General features: G+C 40.5%; 1 long non-coding RNA gene across 3 annotated transcripts in view; it reads left to right on the top strand.

Annotated features, from left to right (window-relative positions):
• The window catches only part of LOC110835245 (uncharacterized), a 35,887-nt gene that overhangs the window by 1,993 nt on the left and 9,816 nt on the right, over positions 1–24,078 (top strand). Inside the window, exons 2-3 of one of the 3 annotated variants that reach the window (XR_002544846.2) lie at positions 504–677; positions 17,417–17,974. This is a non-coding gene — a long non-coding RNA (uncharacterized LOC110835245). Of the gene's footprint in view, positions 1–503; positions 678–3,683; positions 4,144–17,416; positions 17,975–24,078 lie in introns of those variants that run through there. The other 2 variants (XR_002544847.2, XR_002544845.2) reach the window with 2 other exon arrangements.

Genomic DNA, 24,078 nt, shown 5'->3' with positions numbered 1-24,078 from the left:
TTTACCAATAATGAAGCACTGATTATAAATGTGCCAATAAGATGTCAACTAGGAATGCAAATCCCCTTATTTACATTATTTCTAGTGGGAAATTTGTGTTGAAAGAGGATTATTTCACCATAAACAAGGTTTTACTTGAACACAGATATCAGTCGGTATCTCATCTAAATTTATTTTTCTGATGTCAGACAGTAATGGTGAATTTTGCAGGAAAATATTATATCATAATATGACATGATTTGGTTGTTTCCTGATCTTCAAAACATTTTTGTTTTTAATTTGTTACTGAAATTTGTATTCTGAAAGATAATTAAGAAACAAACAAACAGGAAGTTTTGTACACATCACAGATTATTTATTTGGCTTCTTTATCAGTTCATGTACAAGAAAATTATGTAAAATTATTTGTGCAAGTGCATGCTTTTTAAACAATAAGTGAATATTTTTAATTGTTGCACATTAGTGTGAGACAAAGTGTGTAAAGCTTATTTTCTATCCCCCAGGGGATATGTGATTGAATGTGGAACACCAGTGAAATGATATTCACAGTGCAAAGGTGAAAGGACTCTCAGGGAAGCCACCGAGTGCCACTTTGACTGCCACAGAACTCACATGGACAGCCCTGGGAGAGAACAAGAAGCCGGCGACGTATCGCCTGGCCGAAGGCATGGCCACTAGTAAGTGATCGCTTCTGAAGTTAAATTTACCTGTTGCCTCATTGTCGTTACATATCTTTTTGCAGGAACTACATATTATGCAGATTTTGGGAGAATATCCTACATGTCATTTGAAGTAAATAATGTTTAAATTCAGAATTTTAATCAAGTTAAAATCTTATGAAAAAAAAAGCAGTTTTCCCGTTGACCGTAATTTGTGACTCTCGGCATTTGCAACCAAATTATCAACTTCACTGACAGAATTGTTATGAAATTAAAAGTTTATAACCAAATTCAGATTTCAAAGTGGCCTTCAGCTCTTATGCATATTGGTACGTTACGCTCTACTGCGACAGTGGCTTTATTTATGTGTTTTTATGACTGTGGCCTATTTACAGCTTGCTTGAATGTTACACTTTAGATAAAATAATAATGAGCTCAAGTCTGGTTTTTAGACGGCCATGGAATTGGTCCACCTTTCCCTTTCATGTTCATTGAAAACTTTCTTTCTGTAGTCTTTTGCCTCGGTGATGAATTATGTAGGCGTTGCATCATATTATATTTATATTAGTATTCTTGTTTACGTAGGAACATTTTACTGTATAAATAAAGCTGTATGAAGCAGCCGTCAGAGTACGATGGACCACAAAGATGACTGACCGCTATTTCACACTATGAATTTACAAAAATTCTCTACTGACAGTCACTTTGAGCTACCTCATGCTTTTTGACATGTGACCGAGAATTTAAATTTATTATAATGGCGAATGCCTAACCCAGGGGTGGGGAACCTTATCATGTTGGAAGTCCGTATTAATTTAGCTGTAATCAAATAAGGCCGCATTCAAGAAACTTCAATTAGATATACTTAAAAATGTACATTATTTTGTAAAAATCTAACTGCTATGTACTTAGTAATTTCAAAAGATTTAAAGTATTTATTAATTTTAAAGTTAACTAATCTTTTAATGACTTTGTTGTGTCTGCTTTTTGTTGGAAAGCATTTGAATGTTTGGTTGCAGTTTCAGTTGATCATAGGATTTGTTCTCTAAAATTTGGATTCAGTCAAAAGGCCACACTTAAGGACCTAGAAAGCCACAGGTTCCTCATCTCTGGCCTAACCCATGGATAAAATGTATTTCACAGGCAATAATTGCCTTTCAATCTGAAATTTAATTAATATTTAGTGTGACATTCAGTTCAAGATTGTCACGTCGAATGCATGTTGAGGGAACGATGAACATTATCCTGCAAAGTCCCACGTGCATGTGATCGTGGAACGCCGTATTCCGTCGGCGTCTGTACGATGGCTTTGTTCAACAGTGATGAGTAATTCATGGGGTTAGTGTTGATAAACTGATCTATTCCCCATAGACCTTTATTTTATAGAATATGCAGCTGAAGAGTAGAAGATTAATTGTTTTTAAAATTCTATTCAAATTGTTGGAAATAATAATTACAAGAGAAAATATAAATCACTGTTATTTATAACTTTCCAAAGGATTGCCAGCCACAACCCATGGGCTCCTTTATGTCCGCTGAAGAGGAAATGGGTTTCCACAAAGGTTTTAAAAATTTATAATAAATAATTCCTCGATTAGTCACCGATGACTGCGAAGCGCGTGGTGATTTCCGCTGATGAGTTGTAAATAGATGTTGATCAAATATTTTAATTGAGGGGTTCATATGCTGACGTTTCCTAAAAGAATGATTTACTATCAGTTTCTCACGGAGACTATTTTTGTGAAATAGAGTGTGATAAAAGATTTTTTTGGAAAATGCCTCGATGAGTGAACACAAGTTACAGATCGATTCATAACCTCATTATTTGAGAATGCATTTTTTTTTGTAGTTTAATACCATGGCTACTACAAAAATTTTGCCGCCATCTTGTGCTTCCCACCTTCCAAAAAGAGACCTGGGTTTGAGGTAGGTTTTAAGGCTTTTGTCTTCAAGGTCTGAGGAAAACTGAGGTTAGTCAGTTTTGGGGCCAAAACTTGAACTTAGGGTCTCTAAATTATGAATTAGGCAAGCCAATCACATTTTATCACATGCCTGTGTCCAGTCTTCTTCAATAATGGGGGAAAACTATTAACAGTAAGTTCAACAAGACAAGGGAGGTTAAGTCCACAGCTGAATACACGCGTGTTCTTTGTAAATTCTGAATTCTAAAGGCTCCTATGTGACGTAATTTTCAAATAACATTACGTCACTTTAATTTCCAACTGCACAGATCATGTTGTCTCTTGTCTTCTATGACTGATGTAATTCAAAAAGTGATTTGGTTCTGTGTTGCTTGGGGTCATGGGATTAAGACATGGGCAAGTCAAATATTCTTCCCTGTAGCCGCCATGTTGTTATTTTACATTATTAAAAGAATTACTATGTAAAATGTTTGCATTTTCGGAAAATGTTTTACCAAACGCCGTTATATGACCCTGTTGTAAGTGCCCAAAGTCGAACTCATCTTTCACCCTCGATGTTGGTACAATCGATTGTAGAGTAGATTCAAATGGCATTGAGTTCATATCAAATTTTATCCACATTCATCTAATGGTTTTGAGGTTAAATCAGGCGGACAGAAATACAGAAATTATTTGCCCTATACGCTTACGTCTTACGCATCGTACAGAGAGCACAAGAACCTAACCTAACCTAACTTAACTTCACCTAACCTAAACTAACCTAAAATAGTCAAAGTTTCCTTTTCTGCAGCCGCAAAGTTGCCCAATTTCTGTTTTATATTATACAAAAAATGTCAAATTTTCGTATTTTCCAAAGTTCACAACCATACGACATTGTACGGCCTTAATGAAGCTCGATATCTCGGGGCACCGCGTCGCAGGTTTTGACTATCGCTTTTGAAAAAATAAAAACAAAATAAAACAATTGTCTTACTGACAATGGAAGATACGTGATCTTGAGTGCACTCGGAGGCACGGAATTTCCCCCCTGTTCAAGTGATAAGTGCCACGGACGAAGAATGATCAATACGCCTCCATGTTGACTTGAGGGATCGTCCAACAGGTCCGCGCGCTGGCACTTGATAACGCAAGGGCGATGACCGATGTAGTGGCGCACCTCCTGAAGATTAATCACGACAGACGTCGAAGATGCATTTCAAAACATCTTGAGGAAGAAAGTGAGTGCAGTGAGATTCTGCGGGACATAATAAAGCCGGCGATTGGCAGCAAATGCCGAGGATTTGCCACGGAGACTCGTTTCGTAGTAATGCCTCCCCCTCCTTATGTTTCCCACGCTCATACCCCCCCCCCCCCCAGTAGTTGTGACGTAAAGTCCTTCAGCACTCGGCCACACAGACGCCATGTTTGTTGACCCATCAGAATGGCCTTGAGATGTTCCGTCTTTGGGCCAGCGGCGACGTCCTGAAGGGTGCGATGCGTACGTGACTTAGGGAGGGAACGAGAGTATTTTCGCCCTTGAAGACGTATTGAAGCACGTGCAAAGGTGGACCAAGTGTCGTAAAACAAGGGGGATATGTTTTGGGCCTCGCAAGTGTTCGTGTAAGTGTGAGTCATGTGACACTCGATGTTTTTACGATAATGAAATTGTGTTAATTTGTCCTGAGACCGTGTAAATGCATACCAAGTTTTTGGAGGATTTTTATCTCCTCCATGTGTACCCTAAATTGAGTGCTGATGCCTCACAGGGCCCATGTCTGATGGACACGTGTTACGGCATGAGCGGATTACGTAATTCGTTCATTAGAGGAAAGCAAATGGGTCTGTGGTAACCATCTACAAGAATACGCGGTGCCATTACGCAGAACTACAATTGCAATCGAAATTGAGGTTATGGGGAAAAGTACTCTGCCCGTGTGACATTTCCTTTTGCACTCGTCACGATGCGCATATTCATCCCACGCATGCGCGCACACGTTTCAAATGAGTGACTTCCATATCGATAGGCTCACTTGTAGGTAAGTAAGTCGCAATGTGAATAAGTTATCTGTGTTGCCGTAAGACGATGGGAGCGCATCGCACGCGTCTACCTCGTGTTTGGAAAGCCCCTGGCTAGAAAGAAGATCTACCAAATGTCGATTCTACTAACACGGTTTTCCCTTATCTAATAACATAGTGCTGCCATTTTCCTTGAGGGCTTGCGGAAATAAATGTAAACTTCAGTCAGGTTAGCTCGTCTTCGAGTCGTACAACACAAATCACTCGGTAACAGCGCATTCTGTATTTTTCTGTGTTTACTGATATTCGTTTCAGACATTATTGCAACAAGCGAATGAAAACTTTTTTTTCAACAAATTTCCCACGGCTCGGTGTTTGGCTTTCTACGTAAAAACTTTGTTTTATTTTCGAACTATGTTCGTCTTTGCTGAAATGAATTGTTTTTAGAAACGGATTGTTGTAGTTATCTTAAATCACCGTGTTCTTGTAAAGATACTCGTAAGTGTCACTGATAAGATAATTACTCTACTTCAGATTAAAGTGGTCAATTTATTCGGGGTCTCTCATAATAAGAGAAAATAAATATACCTGCCTTAAGATGTAATTGTTTCGTGTATCCAAGTGGCAGTTCCTCCAATACTAAGAACCAGCCAACATAGTAGATGGCGAGATTTTACACTTCATATCTCGCCACCAGAATGCAGCACAGAATTGTAACGTAAGAATAATTGATAAACCCACGGATAATGAAGCAGATTTTAAAAGTATTTGTGGACGATAGTAACTTATCAAAATTACATTCAGGAAGAAATTACGAGTGGGTTACGTTTTTGAATAATACTTACTGAAACACAAGTCAGATAATTTGTCATTTAAGCGCCATATTTAGAAATGTAACGACTAAATTATACAAAATTAATTTCATCTATAGTTTTACGGGTGTAAAACCCGGTCTCTCATGGAGGCAGCATGGCAAATAGACTCAGGGCGTTTGCGAGCATAGTACTGAGGGGAATATACAAAAGAAACACGAGACTGAAAAGAATTGTGCATTGAGATTTCATAATTTGTACCCTTACTATAATTATTAGAATAATCAAACACGCATGAGATGGACAAGATATGTAGCACGCACACGGTTGATGACAACAGAGTAAATTCATAGACCCACCGCTATTCCGAAAGCTCTTAGCACTAATTTCATAAAATAAACGCCTGATGGGGAGTTCGTGTCCGTCTATCTACATGTTCCGTACCCCAATCTAAACAAAGATTTCGTTTAAACAATGGCCCTTATCGGTGAATTGCATCCACAATTTTACATAAACCCACAATTTAACTTCTACGTGTTTGATTTCAATTTCCTGTTTCATTCATTTACATTTGTTTAAGATCTAAATCTGTTATTGGAGACGCTGTAAAATTACCCATCAAGAATAACAGCAAAATTTAAGTAGTACTTAAAACACGTTTTCATTGGAAAATCTGAGAAGTATAATGTGAAAATTAAAATAATTGCTTATCTTTGCTTTATTGAACAGTAAGGTACTATTTACTGAAGTGAAAATAGTGATTTTAAAGAATTACCACGTCTGTGCCAACATATATCGAAGAAACTGCATTGCTGTTCTGTCAACAATTTGTTTCCGAGAAACAACTGAATTGGAACACAGGAAAGAGAACAATTTTTAAAAGTGTACAAATGTGATTCGGTGAAACTTGTGCGAAATGTTGAAAGTCTGTTAGACTTAAACTCGCTCCTTTATTGTCTTTGTCTAGCAGCGATAAACAAGTGACAGCCGATTAATCGATCAATACGTGTCTATTATATCGATAGTTTTTTTATACGTCACGCGCTAGGCTTTTCCTCGTACCGAACACTGACACCTATCGTGTGCTGTGTGAATTAGGGCATTCTTATAACCACATTCCTCACTGCGTTTGGAAATATACCATCTGCTTTAACAGTCGGCTGTTTCTTCCGATGCATAACTCACAATCAGACATCTGCAGCTGACACATTGTCGTCTGACAGTCGAACAAACCAAAATGTTCAGATCACTGGACTTCCGATGATGATATCGCAGTGGGTAAGACATTTCCTGCAATGCCAGCTGCTGTGGAATCACGCTGTGCCTGCCTGCTCCAAGTCCTAGCCTTACCAAGGCCTAGTGACGTCACGACGTGACGTAACACGCTCTCTGTAACATTACGAGAATTTGGTGACGTCATAAGGACTATCCCGACTGCTTCCGAAAACATCCGAATGGGTTCTGATCGTTTGTATAATCGAGGATGATGGAGGAAAAGTGGCTTTGTTCCTGAACTGAACTGCGATTTATAGACAAAAGGGAGCCACAGGGCGTAGCTTCGAAGCAAATATGTGACCGCGCGGCCACTAAAGATGGCGCACGAACGCGTTTGGAAAGGCGAAGTAAATAAATGGGCAATGGTAGTTGGTTTATGAAACTCATTGGAAAACTTGATGTGAAGAGGGAAGTAGGAAGAGCGAAACATTTGCTGTTCTGTGATCACTGATTCTATGCCTTCTCTAATCCCCTGCTGACGGACACCGATGTGCGTACTTGGCATACGCTGGTGATATATATCAGTGGTATTCAACCTTTTTTGTTCGCGTACCCGTACGGTGGTCTAGCGGTTAGAACGCTGGCCTTGTAATCCTGGGGTCTCGGGTTCGATTCCCGGCGGTGCCCGAATTTATAACTTGTGTTGGGCAAGGCCGTGGTCTAGGCAACACGGAGTTTTCCTCCGTGGCATCCCAACAATTACTCCATTCACACACAGAAGAAGGCAATGGCAAACCACTTCTGGATCATCTGCCAAGAACGTATATGAACAGGTCCCATTCCGAGAAAAGGATGGAAGGATCCTGTTCATATGGACCTGTCGTCAGACAGAACACTAATAATAAATAAAAACCCCAGATATAATTTCTCTTCAACTTTGTACCCCCAAAGTTGTTGGTGTATAATTCAACTTATACATAATATATAATCTACATCTAAAATAAATTAAATAAATTGCATTACTGATTATTCAGTGTTTATCATAAAATAATATATTTTTTTTAAATTCCACGTACCCCTAAGATGTCTTCGCGTACCCCACGTTGAATACTGGCATGTATGCATAAATGGCATATATATTAATGGTACGATGTTCAGGGCAGATTGAAAATAGATCGGGCTGGAATAACAAATGAGGTCAGGCTTATAGTTAGGGGGCACGACGCTGAAGTTTGAGTAAAGTCCGTGGCGCTGACTGCAAACAGAATTATCCCGATACTGTCCATGAACTGGCCTTGAGACCGCGTGTCTACCTGAATCATCTGACAAGGTGCTCTTGAAAGAGGGTAAAGGCTTGTACGTCCTTGGAGGGGATAAACCACGTCACAGCCTTGTCAAACTTTTGCCAATAAAAAATCGAAAGTGACTGAACAGTCAGGTGGGAGGGGGAGGAATAGTGACTCGTTTGACAATTCCTCAGACTTACAGAAGCTACAAGACCTGAAATCAGGCGCGTTTGTTAGCAACGTTTCTGGCTTCCAGTGATAGATGTTTCGCTAACCTAACCTAACCCGATGCCAATCAAGTACAAACTGATGTTTCACTGCATAGTTAACACGCCTGAAAAATGTAGGTGTTGGTCTGCACTCTACCTCATCAACGTCTCGTCATTGTGCTTGGAGTTCGCTTTGCCTCTGTGTGCTTGGAGTTCGCTTTGCCAGCAATGTGTGAATCCAACTGCGCTTGCGTGCAAACCTGTTTGGTTGTCGCGGAAGGTCGCCAAAGGGGAGACATGTACCAGTGGGATCCCACGTGATTTCTGGTTTAGCAGAGGAAACATGTCAGCCAAAAAAGATAAATGAGTAAAATATCCAGAAACACTACGGAAAATTCTTTTCGCTGGGGGCACGAATTATTTAATACTGTTTAATATTGGTGCTTCGGAAGGTTCCTACGACTGGCCGTCTTAGCATCGTCGACTGTGATATTCTGACGCCATGTTGGCTTGTGAATTGTCCCCAGAGTTTAGGAGGATCGTTGGCAACCAACCCAACGCCACTGACGCACCTCGCATTGACCCTGGATTCTCTTACATTACTTATCTACAAGGTTCAGGTGGTTGAGAAGTGCCTGAGTAAATCTACGCTTATTTTTATATCTAATAATTAAAACTTAATAAGCCAGAGGCATGTCCCGGTCGCCTTAAACTGTAAAGAAAGTCCTCTCAGTACCCACTCAATGGGAGACTGTGTGATCCGCCACTGAGATGCGAAGGATTTGTCTCACGAATATAAGACGACGGAAAGGTTGTTTCTACATGAAATCGTGTTTGTAATTTTCCCAGTTGCGTGACGTACTTGTAGGCGTTGGACCAATACATTGTTTCATTGACACTTTTTCAGCCTTAGAGGTTATGTAGCGTCTATCTGTTAGTGTGAACCGAGAAATCCGTGAAAAGAATTAGGAAGAAAATTAAGGAACAGTTCGATCTAGACCTGTCGCTTGTTTTTCTAAGTACAGTGTTTATGGACACGAAGACATCAATCATAACGGAATGTTCCAGTCGCACTGTCTTGCTGAATAATCAGGCCAGGTACCCAGTAAACAGTTCGCTAGATGGCCACACCGTGCGCTGATGATGGCAACAAATGACGAGCGACTCTCGTCGCTGCGAGACCTCGTTGGAAGTATCTACCCTCGTGCGCCCCACCTGATAATTTTCCTTGACGCTATCTCGGAGTCTAATCACTTTCATTGTCGTTTATTTACACTTTCATGACGTTACGTGTCTTTCGTCCTAGCTCAGAGCGGGCCAAAGTTCAATGTTTAAATCTCTGCCGGTGCAAAAATTATACCGAGGCGTTAAAGAATGAACTTAAAGTTAAGAAATGGTTGTTTCCATTAACAGATCATCTACCTACAACAAGAATGTTAGCTGTATTATGGTTTATTGCTTAAGGCTAATGGGGAAATATTTATTCAGATCGAACTGTAAATAAGGAATATAAATGTTTCGATTTATTTACGTATAATTACCTGAGGACAGCCACGGTGGTCTAGCGGTTAGAACGCTGGCCTTGTAATCCTGGGGACTCGGGTTCGATTCCCGGCGGTGCCCGAATTTATAACTTGTGTTGGGCAAGGCCGTGGTCTAGGCAACACGGAGTTTTCCTCCGTGGCATCCCAACAATTACTCCATTCACACACAGAAGAAGGCAATGGCAAACCACTTCTGGATCATCTGCCAAGAACGTATATGAACAGGTCCCAGTCCGAGAAAAGGATGGAAGGATCCTGTTCATATGGACCTGTCGTCAGACAGAACACTAAATAAATATAATAATCTTAATAAAAGGCTACGTATCATAGTATTATCTGCAGCAAGGAGCGAATCTCACGGGCTGAATAATTATTCAATATGCAAAAAAGCCCCTGCCTGTACTGCGAATTCATTGGTGATCCAGAACGCAACTGTCATCACTCGGATCCCGGCAGGAACTGCATGACTAATCGCCAAGAGCCACAAGATCTTCCCGATACGAGTTATCGCTACATGAAAACAATTAAATCGATTTACCTTTCTTGTGACTCGCAGTTCGGCTTGGCACTGAAAGATGACTCTGATTCTGTTGACGTGGAAAATCCTGTCCACTCCCTACAAGAACATTTTTCCATCTGTCTCAAGAATTTCATGTCGGAAAATGGATTTCTGTATTTTTCTTTGGTTTTTCCGGTCCAGGCGCACTGAATTGATGATTTTATTTCAATTACCACAGTATTTAATCACACGAATCATACACAGCTTTTATCTATTTATAATGATACTGAATAATGAATTGGAAAGGATGTGGAAGGAAGCGGTCATTAACTAATATAATGAACTTTTCGGGCATTTGTCTGGGGGTCTGAGGAAAACTACGAAAACGCCCGATAAAAATAGCAGTTATCTGGGCCTGTATCTGAACACGGGACCTCCCGAATACGAAGCAAGAATATCAGAGCTTGGGCTTGTGATGATGGATTCGTTTTAGGTTATTTGAAATAAACGCGCATGAAACAGCGGAATGAGATGATCTTGAAGTGTGAGAATATATTTCGAATCTCCAGATTCGTGGAAACAAGTTAGGTAATGTACGCATAAATAAAATATTTGGTCCGTTGTCCAGATTTGACCTCAGTGAATGTAACCAGTGAGATCAGAGTCGGTCGGGGGATTCTCCACACATTTTTTCATGCGAATCGTCGTTGTTGCCCGACATTCGTCAATTTTGGAATAATTTCTTTAAATCGTATTAAAACTCTGCAATATCAAATTTCATGAAAATCCGTTCAGCGTTTCTCGAGGTCTTACATTCGGACAGAGACAGACGGACGGACTAACAGATATGTCTAAGTTAATGCAATTTAGTTTTCTTTTTAAACGTCGGGGCATTCAGTAGCCATGACGTAATTCGAGAACAAGGCGTCTTCCAGATGCAAGCTGATAGTTGCCGCCTCTCAGAAGTGCCTACGAGTTTCATCAATTAACAGTCGGCCGCGCTAAGAGTTGCATTTGCATCACAGTGTCTCTCGTTATCTGCGGTTACGAAACACGTCATATGACTCCAAGGACAGACAGACGCGAGCTGTCCCACTTAAGATTGCACCTGACTGCGTGTCGCAGCGCCTCTAGGAACGAAAGACAGAGTCCTCCTTCTGAGGACGTTTCGGAAGACACTGAAGTCAGGACCCGGGTGTGTTCCAGTAGCCGGGGAGCTATTTCAAAAAATGAATTTGACGAAACAGACGGAGTCTTTGTATGGAAATTAACAGTCAATCAGTTGTTGAAGAATTCGCCCTATAAAGTTCATGACCTCGTTCATAAAAGTCCGTCATTAGCCAGCTAAATCAATCAGAAGCTTTACACTACTTATTTCGTGACCATCTGGACATTAATGTCGCCTGACATCCAATTTTAATAGTAATATAGTCGGAAATAAATAATAGGCGTATGGAGATAAAAAATGGCGCTGAACACTGCTGGAAGATGAAGGCAAGTGGGCTGTAGCCATTTTAATATTATCCTCCCATCTATACCAGCAGTATAAAATAAATTATCTCTTTTTTCCCATCATGGTTTTTAACGAAGACTTTGTTTGGATTTCTCATATTGCGTGCTACATCACCTGTCCATCTTAAACTCCTTGATTTGATAGCCCTAACAGGAGGAATCTGTCTCAGCGTCACTTCGTCCACCACAAATTTCACATGGACTGGTCTGGGCCCAAACAGAGAGACCTGAGGTCTGAAACCGGCGACTAACCTAACCCAACATAACCTAACCTAACGTAACCCAACGTAACCTAACCTAACCCAGCCTAACCTAACCTAACCTAACCCAACCTAACCTAACCCAACGTAACCTAACCTAACCCAGCCTAACCTAACCTAACCCAACGTAACCTAACCCAGCCTAACCTAACCTAACCCAACGTAACCTAACCTAACCTAACCTAACCCAACGTAACCTAACCCAGCCTAACCTAACCTAACCCAACGTAACCTAACCCAGCCTAACCTAACCTAACCCAACGTAACCTAACCTAACCCAGCCTAACCTAACCTAACCCAACGTAACCTAACCTAACCTAACCCAGCCTAACCTAACCTAACCCAACGTAACCTAACCTAACCCAACCTGAGCTGTTGCATTGCCAAGACAAAGTATTTGGGGTGCGGGTGGGAGGGGTACTTAGCTCGAATCCAGACCGACTACACTTCGCCCGAAATTTGTGCATTTGTTTGTCTCCAACAGAGAGAAGGCGTCCATGCAAAGTAGGAACATAATAGACTACATAATAAAATGAGATTATTTATGATTCGTCTGGGTCGTGATGCCGTGCAGATTTGTGGATGGCCACCAGTGGTTCTGCGGAACACAGTCTACTGCTTCTGAAGATGGTCACAGAATTCTCCATCGAAACGCTGGAATCTACAAGTCTTCGCGGCGTCACTTCTCAGAAGGCAGATGTTTACATCTTGAGAACCTCAAATCTTATGTTTTTACTCAGCACATCTTTTGGAACAAAACTTTCGAAACGTCCGTTCAACACGCCAAAATACAGGATTTGGATTGACCACGTGCTCTCAGTTGACCCCTCCTACTGCATTTGTGCGACAAATTCGGCGACTGTATACATTAATTTTAGTTCATTTTGGGCGCTCGGGGGGGATCCTTAATTGCTGTTGAGGTCATTTGCATAAGAAACTTATATCTTTCAAGGAGACTCATGTTTCCGTAACTAATATTAACATTCTTAACACTAATGTATCTTAGTGGACTACATCAGCTCTGAGACAGTGGAATGAGAAACAATTAAAGATGTCTGTCTTCTGGGCTGTCGCACCGTATAGTCCGGTAGGACTTCACCGACGTTTCGGAGGTTCCTGCTGCCTCCATCATCAGGACGATGAGTAAACTCATACATCTGTCAAAATGTTAATCAGTGAGACGTAACCTAGGTCTTGATTTTACAGTCTTCGTTAAGCTGAGAGTTTGCTCATCGCCCTGATGACGGAGGCAGTAGGAACCTCTGAAACGTCGGAGAAGTCCTACCAGACTACACGGTGCAACAACCCAGAAGACCGCCATCTTGGTACTCACCGCCGTCAGAACCTGAAGTCTCACTTACCAATAGTCGTTAACGAAGCTCCGTATTTATTTAAAAAAATGTGAGTAGGTAAAGATTTTGAAGGGAAATGTCACTAACTTATTCTTCCCCAGCATTATCATTCAGAGGATAAAAATTAACGAAAGTAATTCTGGGACTCGAATCGCAGACCGTTCTCACAGAAGACTCGTAAGTGCATGAATCTTGTCTTGGTTTGGATTTTATGGCGGTAAGAGGAAACATTCACATCGCAAATCTTTGCCTGTCTCACTATCAACACTACCGCGTTATCAGAAACGAGATCTTGACGACCGAGTCATGACCGCTATAACCATTATATCCATTAAGAATGGAATTCCAGTGTAAAAAATTACTTTAGTTTACATTTGAAGCTTTGGATTTGATTAAAGGCTTTGCGTGTCAACCAATCACGGAGCGTTGAAGTTTCAAGTGAACAAATTGAAGTTATCGCTCGAAAGATTCGTTGCCTGTCATGGGATTCAAACGAGTCATTTGAATAATGTGCTGTGACGTCATGAAGTTGTTTACAGTTTCTCAGTGGCTGGCACTTACTCGCCCGCGTCACGTGATCAACGGCTACGATACCTGAACAGTGTGTGTGTGTGTGTGTGTGTTTCAGAATTCTACTCTTTGGGTTTCTCGGGAGCTTCCAACTTCTCCGATTTACTCTCCGTAGGTTTTAAATGGAACACAGATTTTTGATGGACCCGGAGAAATTTCAGTTCAACATCAGAAAGTGAGAGTTAAATAATTGTCACCTCTAAGCCGAAAGTTGTCTAAATAGTGTTTAAAAAAATCCAGTCCGTACCTCAAAGAAAACATTTTACCATTACAAAACAAATTGGTCAATGCTGTTTACGGATAATCGCTATTTGCTCTGAGAATTCTGTTTTTGACAATACTAGGACGCTGGCCGATTAGGGGCCATGAAGGTCCCAGGGACGTATCTGCTCGCATGTGTTGTTGTTGTCGTCAGCAACAAAGATGTTAGTTAATTAAGGGATTAGCACTTGCCACTGCTGCGCGATAATCTACTAATCAAACAAGGACTCGTGTCGTCTTCGAACAAAAGTGGCACATGTTATCTATTCACGTCACGTCGAGACCTTCAAGATACCATTTTCTCTTGTAGACCGTAAGTTTCACACCGTTCCCTGGGTCTCACGGGAGATTATCCCACCGACAACTTGTCCTTGGTCAGAAGGATTTTGGTTGGCTGACTCTCATGGATTTGATTCCAGATGTGGTGGGGATGGCTTTGGTAATTGTCCTCTGAGTGGGGGGAGGGGTCACTTCAGATGAGGGCCTCCTTGATTCCATCTCTTTAATTATACCCTGGCATTCGCCTTACAACTGAGGAAAAGCACGGAAAACCTCAGTCAGCTCTTTGCCTCCCGGGTTGCCGGACTAAGGAGTTCCCCACGCCAACTAACTTCGAGTCAAATCTCTCAGTCAGTGCTCTGATGTGGTCTCATGAATTTGCCTCTTACTAACGTAACCAGGGCGCGTTAGTAGCAACGCGAAGACACTTGCAGCTTCCGGACGTGGCTGCGGGCAGCTGACCTCCAGATCGGGCATGCGTAATCCATCATGGGACGGATGAGCTGCTTATAGAGCAGCACACCGTTCCTGATGGACAGCGCGATAAACTGGATCCAAGGGCCCAAGGTGCTCGCTTACCGTGTCGGCAAGAAGTGTGTACACGCCGGCAATAGTCGCCGATGGTCTCACCTTCGATCAGCGGTCTCGCAAGACCGGTTTTTCTACTCAGTTCGAATTAAAACAACTTCATGCAGCGAAGCTACGTTTTATGTAAACTGTTATTACACTTCGTACACAATTCTGATGAAATATAAACGAATAAGCCTTGATTTTTCGATCGTTTTGGGCAAATTGGCAATTACTTTCCAGAGAGACGTTAAGTCCGAACAGATTAGTGACTATCTACGGGCTGGAGGAACGGGGTTCAGTTCCAGACAGTGGCACCTCGTCCTCGTCACCCGGGGATAAAGCTGATCACTAATCTCCATCTAGCGCCGAGGCCAAGAATGAAGATTAATTCCCTCATACGTCTTAATGTCGTCGTTGGAACAACGATTTTGTGGACGAGACAACGAAATATGTTCGAATCCTGCACTCAGCTTTTCGTATTACTTCTGAAACAAAGTAGTCACGTGTACCGGTCGAGGTTCCTGCTAAAGGCCGTGTGAATACGGGGGAGTCGCATGCCACGTGGAATTCTCTGGTTTCCAGGTGTTACGTCACGTTTTTCGCAGTCCAACCGGCCTTCACAGTACCCCCCCCCCCTCTCCCTCTACCAGAGTTGCATTGAACTGTGTCACATGACCGTAGACCCGGTTGCCTAGATTCAAAGCACGAGCGAGAGCTTTCTCTTTTACGCTCTCCACAAGTCATAAGACCGGGATTTGTTCGAATCCTCACACCCAAACATTTCAAAACATAACTACGAATCCAGACCGTACCGCGAAGAAAACACTTCACTTAACCATTATGTGGTACAGCCTGATTCGACTTCTAATGGTTAAGTGAAGTGTTTTCTTCGCGGTACGGTCTGGATTCGTAAATATTATGAAGACGAGCTTCGGCTTCAAAGGGTTAACCAGCTGATTTTCGTAATGGTGAGGTGTAGTGTTTTCTTCGCGGTACGGACTGAATTCATAAATAATATTCAGACGATCTTCGGCTTCAAAGGGTTAAGAAATCACCACTGCCAGCGCCAAACATCCGGGCAAAGGCCTCTTGAGCTCAGTTTGTATTTCCAACCAACCAATGAATACGCTAACAATGGACTGGCGTCCTGCGCAGGCGCAAGACATCGTCCCTTGCTAGGTAACACCATTCCTTCGTACGAGACGCATTGCCTTATAACTAAAACGGGAATTTTGCTTACGTTAACGGAGTTCTGTAGTGATAGAGGAAGGAGAATTACACCGTGGGTTTCCCTCTTCAGGTCAAGATAAAAATGTAAAAGCTCAATCATACGAATAGCCAAACGCTTGCTAATGGTTTATACTCCGAGACTCGTGTTTCTGAGACAGCTTTGACTGCGCACTGGGCTTTCCACATTCACTGCAAAACAGAATGTAATGTTTATACCTTGGCCGAAACACAGCTTTATTTAGATACATCACGATTTTCGTCAGTCGTTCCCAGGCGAACGCCGGGATAACGCCTTGAAACAGATCAAAATTTACCCACTCTCTCATCCATAACTCATTATCCGCAATCATTATACCAATTTCATAAGACGTATCTTCTTTACATAACCATGGAACTGAACAGATTTCAGGTTCTCACGGCAGCGAATAAGAAAATGGCAGCCTGTTGGCTCAGTCATGTTGGCAATGATCCCGTATCGCCCTGATAATGTAAGCAGAATGCACCTCTGAAAAGTCTGTAAACATATACCAGACTACACGGGAGATATCCATCTTGAAAACAACATGGCGTCTACGACGTAATATGTTTCAGTGACCACATAATATGACAGTCCGGCAGCGATTGGTATTACTGAAGGAAGATTACAGAAACCAGCGGTTGGTAGCCTTGTGTTCTTCGTGGCACAATATAATCAGGATACCAAAATAAAATTTAATTAAATTTCAAGAAATCACCGTTGAAACAACGACACCTGTTGACTTTTCTTTGGACAGACCAGTACTACACTTCAAATCACGTGCACCAGACACGCAACTGCGGTAGTGGCTGTTCCTTCTACCGTACACAACCCCGCTGATTATAAAATAAAAATACATCATATTAGATGAAATTTAAACATTTAAATGAACTCTTCACACTGGTAATGTACTGCAAATTGCTTAAAATACATTGTGACGAAACACGGTCGTACTAAAACTCTCGGTTCTGTAACTGAAAACATATCCAATGGGGGGGTAGCAGAATTAGAAGTAACAGCTCATAAGGACCCGTTCTTCACTCTTATATCTGGATTGTTTTTAGGAGAACTAAGTGTAATAGTTCTTTTCTACAGTAGTAATTGTTTCCAACAAATTACACTACACTGAACATAATTTGAAATAAGAAATGCTACTACAATTGTTATTAATTTCTACTTCCAAGTTTCAGATGCAAGTTCATTGTTATGTTCTCACTAATTACAGAAATACACTCAGTTACCGACAAGAATGTGATATTAAATACGACGTTGAAAACTTTGTATGAAGTTATATGGTCGTCGACTTCAATTTGATCATCATCCTAACAATATTTGACAAAGAGTACTTTCTCGCCCACGTGCTACCATTGGTCCAATCCCATGCCTGCTCCCATTGGCTCGGGGCAGGCTACACCTTTCACTTTCCGGCCTATAAACCTAGCACCTCACACCCTATTGGCATATTCATCACCCTGATGACGGAGGCAGTATGACCTCTGAAACGTTGGTTAACATCAACCAGACTACAAAGCGCTACAACCCAGAAGACTGAAATCTTCAAAGAGTACGAAGTTTGAAACTGCTTATAATTCAGGCCTTTTACAGAAAAGTATTCCAAAGTATTTTAACGTTTATAAAATCACGGTACATTAGACGGAAACTGTAAGACGTAAGGTAACGCTGGTGTGTAACATTTTCAAACGCCAATAACTCGAGATCTATGTAAGATAGAGAATATAAATTTATATGTAAATTAAAGAGTAAATAAAGGGCTTTTTCTGCGTGATGTTTACTTTATTCTATAATGAATATTTTACACGTTTTTGAAATAATTACCCAAAACATGTAATAATTTTACCCTCGTTCCTTAACTTCAACAGCTTGCCACGTCTAAAGCGTAAGAGTTAGATCCGGACATATTGGGAATGAAATACGTAAATAAACACGAGCTTTTCAAATTTAGAAACAGATTTCAGCTAACTCTTACGGTTTAGGAGTTTTGGTCATTTATTTGGTAACAAAGAACGGTTCTAGAGCGAGTGTGTTGAGTACATGACGTAACGCATAGACAAGATGGCGGCGGATGACGTCACGTATACATTAATGTGTAAATAAAATTTTATTTCAGTATAAATATACTTCTACAGTTAAACGTTATTCAACGTTAACTAGGGAACCGTGGTTCCAAAGTATTTTATTCCAGATTTTTTAAGAATGGATGCCAAGAAATTGTAATCTGAGTTCCGAAAAAAGACTGACGAACGGATTAGCGGATTTCCAGCCCCAAGAAGGGCACAAGAAGGAAACAGCCATAACAAGCAATTATAGTCAGTGAAATGCCTTATTAAAAACAACGCAGGTAACTAAAGAACTTATCAACAAGTCAATTAAAAGGCACAAACCGAACGAATCAAACAAGTATCAAAGTAATCCAGACCAGTCAAGCTAACAAACCTAATAAAATAAAACTAAAGAAATCTAATTAGCCGTACTAACCATTTGAACCAAAGCGAACTAAAAACAGGAACCACTAGTCAAACAAACCAGTCGACGAACGAGAGCAGTAAAACACATTACACGAATCAACGAATTAATATAAAGTAGAAAGGCATTTCGTAGTGACATAAGTTCGTAACAGCGAGAAAATATCCCCAGAACCAAATAAAATCAAATCCATTATCCTAGACTCCATATCTAAGCATCGCAAATGCCATCTTTATACGAAGTTTCAAAACAAAATTCTATGTGTATTTCTTGTTTTCCTAAAATTACAACCTTCCAATATGCACCTCCTCAAAATTATTGGTTCTGACTATGAACGTATGCGATTTTGGGTTCGTCATAAACAGACGTTTCGGCACAAAACAGTTGCCTTATTTCCCTATCCAACTCGATCTAGTCTTCTCGCCAATCACGATGTCTCAGATTCCCTACAGTCTCTCTGTCTTCAACGTTTTCTTTTAAGTCTTAACGACTTTGTCAGATGTCATTATCCGGAAACTATTCGACACGAAGCCAGTCGCCAGAGAATAATCTCCTTCGTTCATGTTCTCTCAATAGGCCTTGAGGCCTACTTCCTGTACAGTCCTACCAAATATCCACCACATTTGTCTTCATTTCGTCTGTAGCTATTTACGGTTTCACTGCCCGGACAAAAACCGAACAAACTGGTCATTACGCAAAGCAATAAAAGTAAGTCACTTTATTTAGAAAGCTCGGATAACTGCAATAAGTGTCATAATAAATAGAAGTCCATGGGATTGAAACTAAACCGTGAAGTAGTACAGAAATACTCTTTAAAAGTAATACAGAGGCTTACGTTATTACTGTAAAAGAATTTTTAAAACAACTAAAATTTATGTAAAATATCTCCGAGCCTGAGCTACATCACAGAAAGAGATGTTGGGAAGTTGGAGATGGCAAGGGGTAGACGACGGGCTTACCTGAGTTGTAAGGAAAATATCAGGGTATGATTTGATTTAAAAGGGGTACGACCCCCCCCCCCCACCCTCCCAATCACAGAAGCCTTCAGCTGGGTTCAAATCCGACATAACCATTTAACCAAAATCCTTTGCACAAAGGACAAGTTTTCTGACGGGATAACCCATCGTAAGGAGCAGAAACAGACCCCGGTTTGTATAGTCGAGGCTACCGCCACGACTAAACCCCCGTTAGTGTAAGCAAATTCCCGTTTTAGTTAGCTCTGTTTAACATTTCCAGCAATGCAATGGTGTAACGTAGCAAGGGACGACGTCTTGGAATTAGTTTAAAAATTGATTAATATCAGAACAATTATTTTAAGTGTCTAAGAGTTCCATATCATTTATTATATTAATTTATATGTAATATTTATTTGATTTTTGTGAATTTATGTGGTCCATCTGTGAATTTCAGCATCACAGCGGGAGCTAGGACAAAGTTAACGTCCATTTGCCACAGAATGAAACCACTTGGATCTCCCTCGTCCCTGCGTTTAGCCGGTCCGTGGATTGATTCAGAGTATTTCGTCTTAATCTTAAGTTTTGATCAATGAAGAGACTTTGAACAGACTTGTTTGATGGATTTCAAAAACTTCGCCGAGACTTCGCTACGTCTTCATCGGGCGGTGAACATTTTCAAAACGCACTTAACATTTAATCCAATTTCTGGTACAATGCAGTCATTTTCGTACAGAACTTTTTCCATTCAAAGATTAATAAATCCGGTTTAAGCATACGGCAACTGATTAATATGTTTATTTAGGAAACCTGCATCAACTGAAGGGCCTTCACTTAAATGATGCCGATAGAGGACGGGGGGAGAACACGGCCGTGGCCAATTTCGTGAATTTACCTGGCGGAAATGATTGAAAAGACTAAAAGCACAGCATAATTTCGAATGGATAACTCCTTGAATGTTTTACCGCTGAGGCAAGCCTCACGGATTGAGACTGGCTCGATCCTTGGCCTTTCACGCACGAGTGTCCCAGTTACACAGGAATGTGTGGGATGACGAACGCTGATAAGATAATGTCGAGATAAAAGAGAGTCAGGATTACGCGGCCTGATAACGCAACGTCCCCAAATGATTCCAGATGCGTCTTCGCGTGGACCAATATTTGGCACTTCTACAGGAACCAAGCAGATAAAAATTATGCCCGAAATATTGAATAGTTCCCCAGAATTAATTTTCTGGGTGGTCCTGAGATCCGGTCTGAACGCAGAGGCTGAGATAAAATTAATTGAAATGTTTTCCTCTGACGAGAATCGAACCCCGGTCATCTACCCTCCACAAATCACCGTACTCACTGGTTTCTTGTTCAATTTTTATCAGTCTAATCACAATAAAATATTATTATTAAATATTAAAATATTATTATAATTAACATTTAAATATTTAAAATATATTAAAATGATGCTCTCTATCGAAATGTTCGATTTACATTAGAGCATCATCTTTTACACTACATGTTTCGGTTCTAAATGAACCATCTTCAGGTGTATAATCCATATAAACTCAGGATATTACGTTTGAGTTTATATGGATTATACACCTGAAGATGGTTCATTTAGAACCGAAACATGTAGTGTAAAAGATGATGCTCTAATGTAAATCGAACATTTCGATAGAGAGCATCATTTTAATATATTTTAAATATTTAAATGTTAATTGTAATAATATTTAAATATTTTAATATTTAATAATAATATTTTATTGTGATTAGACTGATAAAAATTGAACAAGTATATATTCAACACAATATGACGCAACATTATCATCTCATGACTGGTTTCTATCAAACTATGCTCTGTTTGCGCCATCTTTAGCAACGAAACCTCAGCGCATCCTCGGGAAGCCTCCAGATAATAATTAGAAACACACGTGAAAACTTCAGAACACTTGTACTTAAATGTCATTAGAGCCACGTACGTGTAACTTGTGTTAATGTGTGAAACATTTTTCTTTTCTCGCGTTTAAATTTAGTGAGGCGTGTTTGTTTTTCCAGTAGTCATTAGCCTTAAAAATCGACTCGCCGTGGTGGTTCGATTACATGGCCACCATGGTCACCTGACTTAACCCGTTCGACTCCTTTTTAAAGATTCGCATTACGTGGGAGTAGCAAGTGGACTTCAATTCACAATTGGAACATCGGCCATGTCGTGAAGGAAACCACCATGATGGTCTAATGTAAAATCGAATATTTCGATAAAGAACATTATTTAATATTTTAAATATTTTAAATGTTAATTATTGTAATATTTTAATATTTAATAAGAATTTATTGTGATTAGACCGACAAGATTTAATATATATTTATTATATCACAATATGACACAACTTTACCATCTCATGAAGAGCCTTGTAACTAAAAGAGGAATTTGCTTACGTTAACGGGGGTTTAGTCGTGGCGGTAGCCTCGACTATACAAACTAGGGTCTGTTGCTGCTGATGGGAGCTTATCCCGTAAGGCAACTTGTCCTTCGTGCAAAGGATTTTGGTTAATTGGCTCTCAAGGATTTGAACTCAGAATGCCTCCATGATTGGGGAGGGCGGGTGACGCCCGTTTTGAATTGTAAGCTGGCTGCAGCGTCTGGGTCTGAACCCAAACTGCTCTTCACGCAGAAATCCACGTTCTTTTATTTATTGGAAGGCCCAAGTGACTACGATCTCATCCAACAGCTTGAATTTCGGCGCGCTCATCTGAATAATATTTAATAATCCAGTCCGTACCGCGAAGAAAACACAGCACTTCACCATTACAAAGATCGACTGGTTAACGCTGTTTAAGGAAATAATATAATTTATTCTGATAATTAATTAACCATTTAGAGCAGAGACTCGTTCAAATAATATTTAAGAAATCAGTCCGTACCGCGAAGAAAACACAGCACTTCACCATTACAAAGATCGACTGGTTAACGCTGTTTAAGGAAATAATCGATACTTACAGTGAGAATCATGCAAAGAATGTGAATATAGGATGGAGTGTTACAGATTCTTTAAATATTTAATTGGTCTTTGAACGATTAATATAACAAACCAAAATTTCACACCAGGTAAAATTACAGACTGTATTTTAATCTTTTTTACCTGTACATAGCAGATGGGAAGATACACCACAGAAATTTGCAAAGAAGAATAATTTTAGGAAGTTATCTGTTATCTTTGTAAAGGTTTCATATTCAAATTACACATTTAAAGTTGGTACGCAAATTTGTGATTTTTGTCAGCGGATAATCGGAAACAAAGAAAACCTTCCCAAAACACTAATTTAGATTGCAGGCGAATTTTATGAGGGCACAGGCTGTTCGAGAGCCTTACTCTGAACTTCGATCACTAAATTGTACAGAGTATTTGCATTTCTTCACGCAGGAACAAACATACAACCGGAGTGTGATGATAAGATTAAGTCGTCAATCAGTGATTACGTATTGACTGCAATCAACTTGGCGTTCCTTAATAAACTTCCATGAAGGGTAACTTCGTACGCAGACAGTCAGCGTCTTCGTATCTCCCACCCCAATTCACTCACTCTATGGTCCAGGAAATTATTTGGAAATTCGACTCTGTACTCGGCTTGTTCACTCTATGGAACCCAAAGGTTCATCACCGTGTTAAAAAAAACCTCCAGCTGCAACCAGTTCGTTCCATCGATTCCTAAGGTCCACCTTGACGTTTTCCTCCCACCAAATTGCGAAAAGATGTTCTCTTATAATCTCTGATACTTGGATGAATCGGCTGTTTTGAGTAAGAAAGGTATTATTAATTATACATACGGTATTTAGAAACAGCTACTCATCAATTATAATTCATTCTCCTTCACATGTTTTAGAATTTTGCCTATGAACGATTTCCATTAGTACAGATTTCAGCTCTTACATTTGTCAGACATAACCTCTCCCTAACGTTCTCACTACCGCCATGTTTGTATACGTTGCATGTGAAGTCAATTTCATCCAGAATTTGAAATAAAGTAACCTGAGGTTTTCACTGCAGTAAGAACTTGGATGAAGTCCGCGTGTTGTTTTCGGAGCCTCGAAATCCCAATTTAAATCGCAGGCATCGAGTAAAATTGCTCTGGTACCTTCCGATACTCTGGCATTCTAATCTACAGAACGTTACAAACGCGAACCCAACCGGGCAAAAAGGGAACGAAAGGAGGAGTTGTGCGCATGCGCAAGACTTGGTCCTTTGCTGGGTTACACCATTCGTGCGCACGAAACGCGTTATTGGAAATGGAAAACCTAACCTAAAAAACTAAAAGGAGGGAAATTTTGTCGTGGAGAAAATCGTTGAAGGGGCTGTTACTAAAGACTGATAAGAAATGCTAACATTTGTAGAATTTCTCTGCAGTAACACTGCAGACACTGCGTTACTCCATAATTGCAGTAATGGATCCATTGATTA

Source organism: Zootermopsis nevadensis, unplaced genomic scaffold, assembly GCF_977971745.1.
Source record: "Zootermopsis nevadensis isolate Lab colony 2312 unplaced genomic scaffold, Znev_1.0 Znev_ptg000017l, whole genome shotgun sequence".
Classification (NCBI taxonomy): Eukaryota; Metazoa; Arthropoda; class Insecta; order Blattodea; family Termopsidae; genus Zootermopsis; species Zootermopsis nevadensis.
This window is presented reverse-complemented; position numbering and strand designations above follow the sequence as displayed.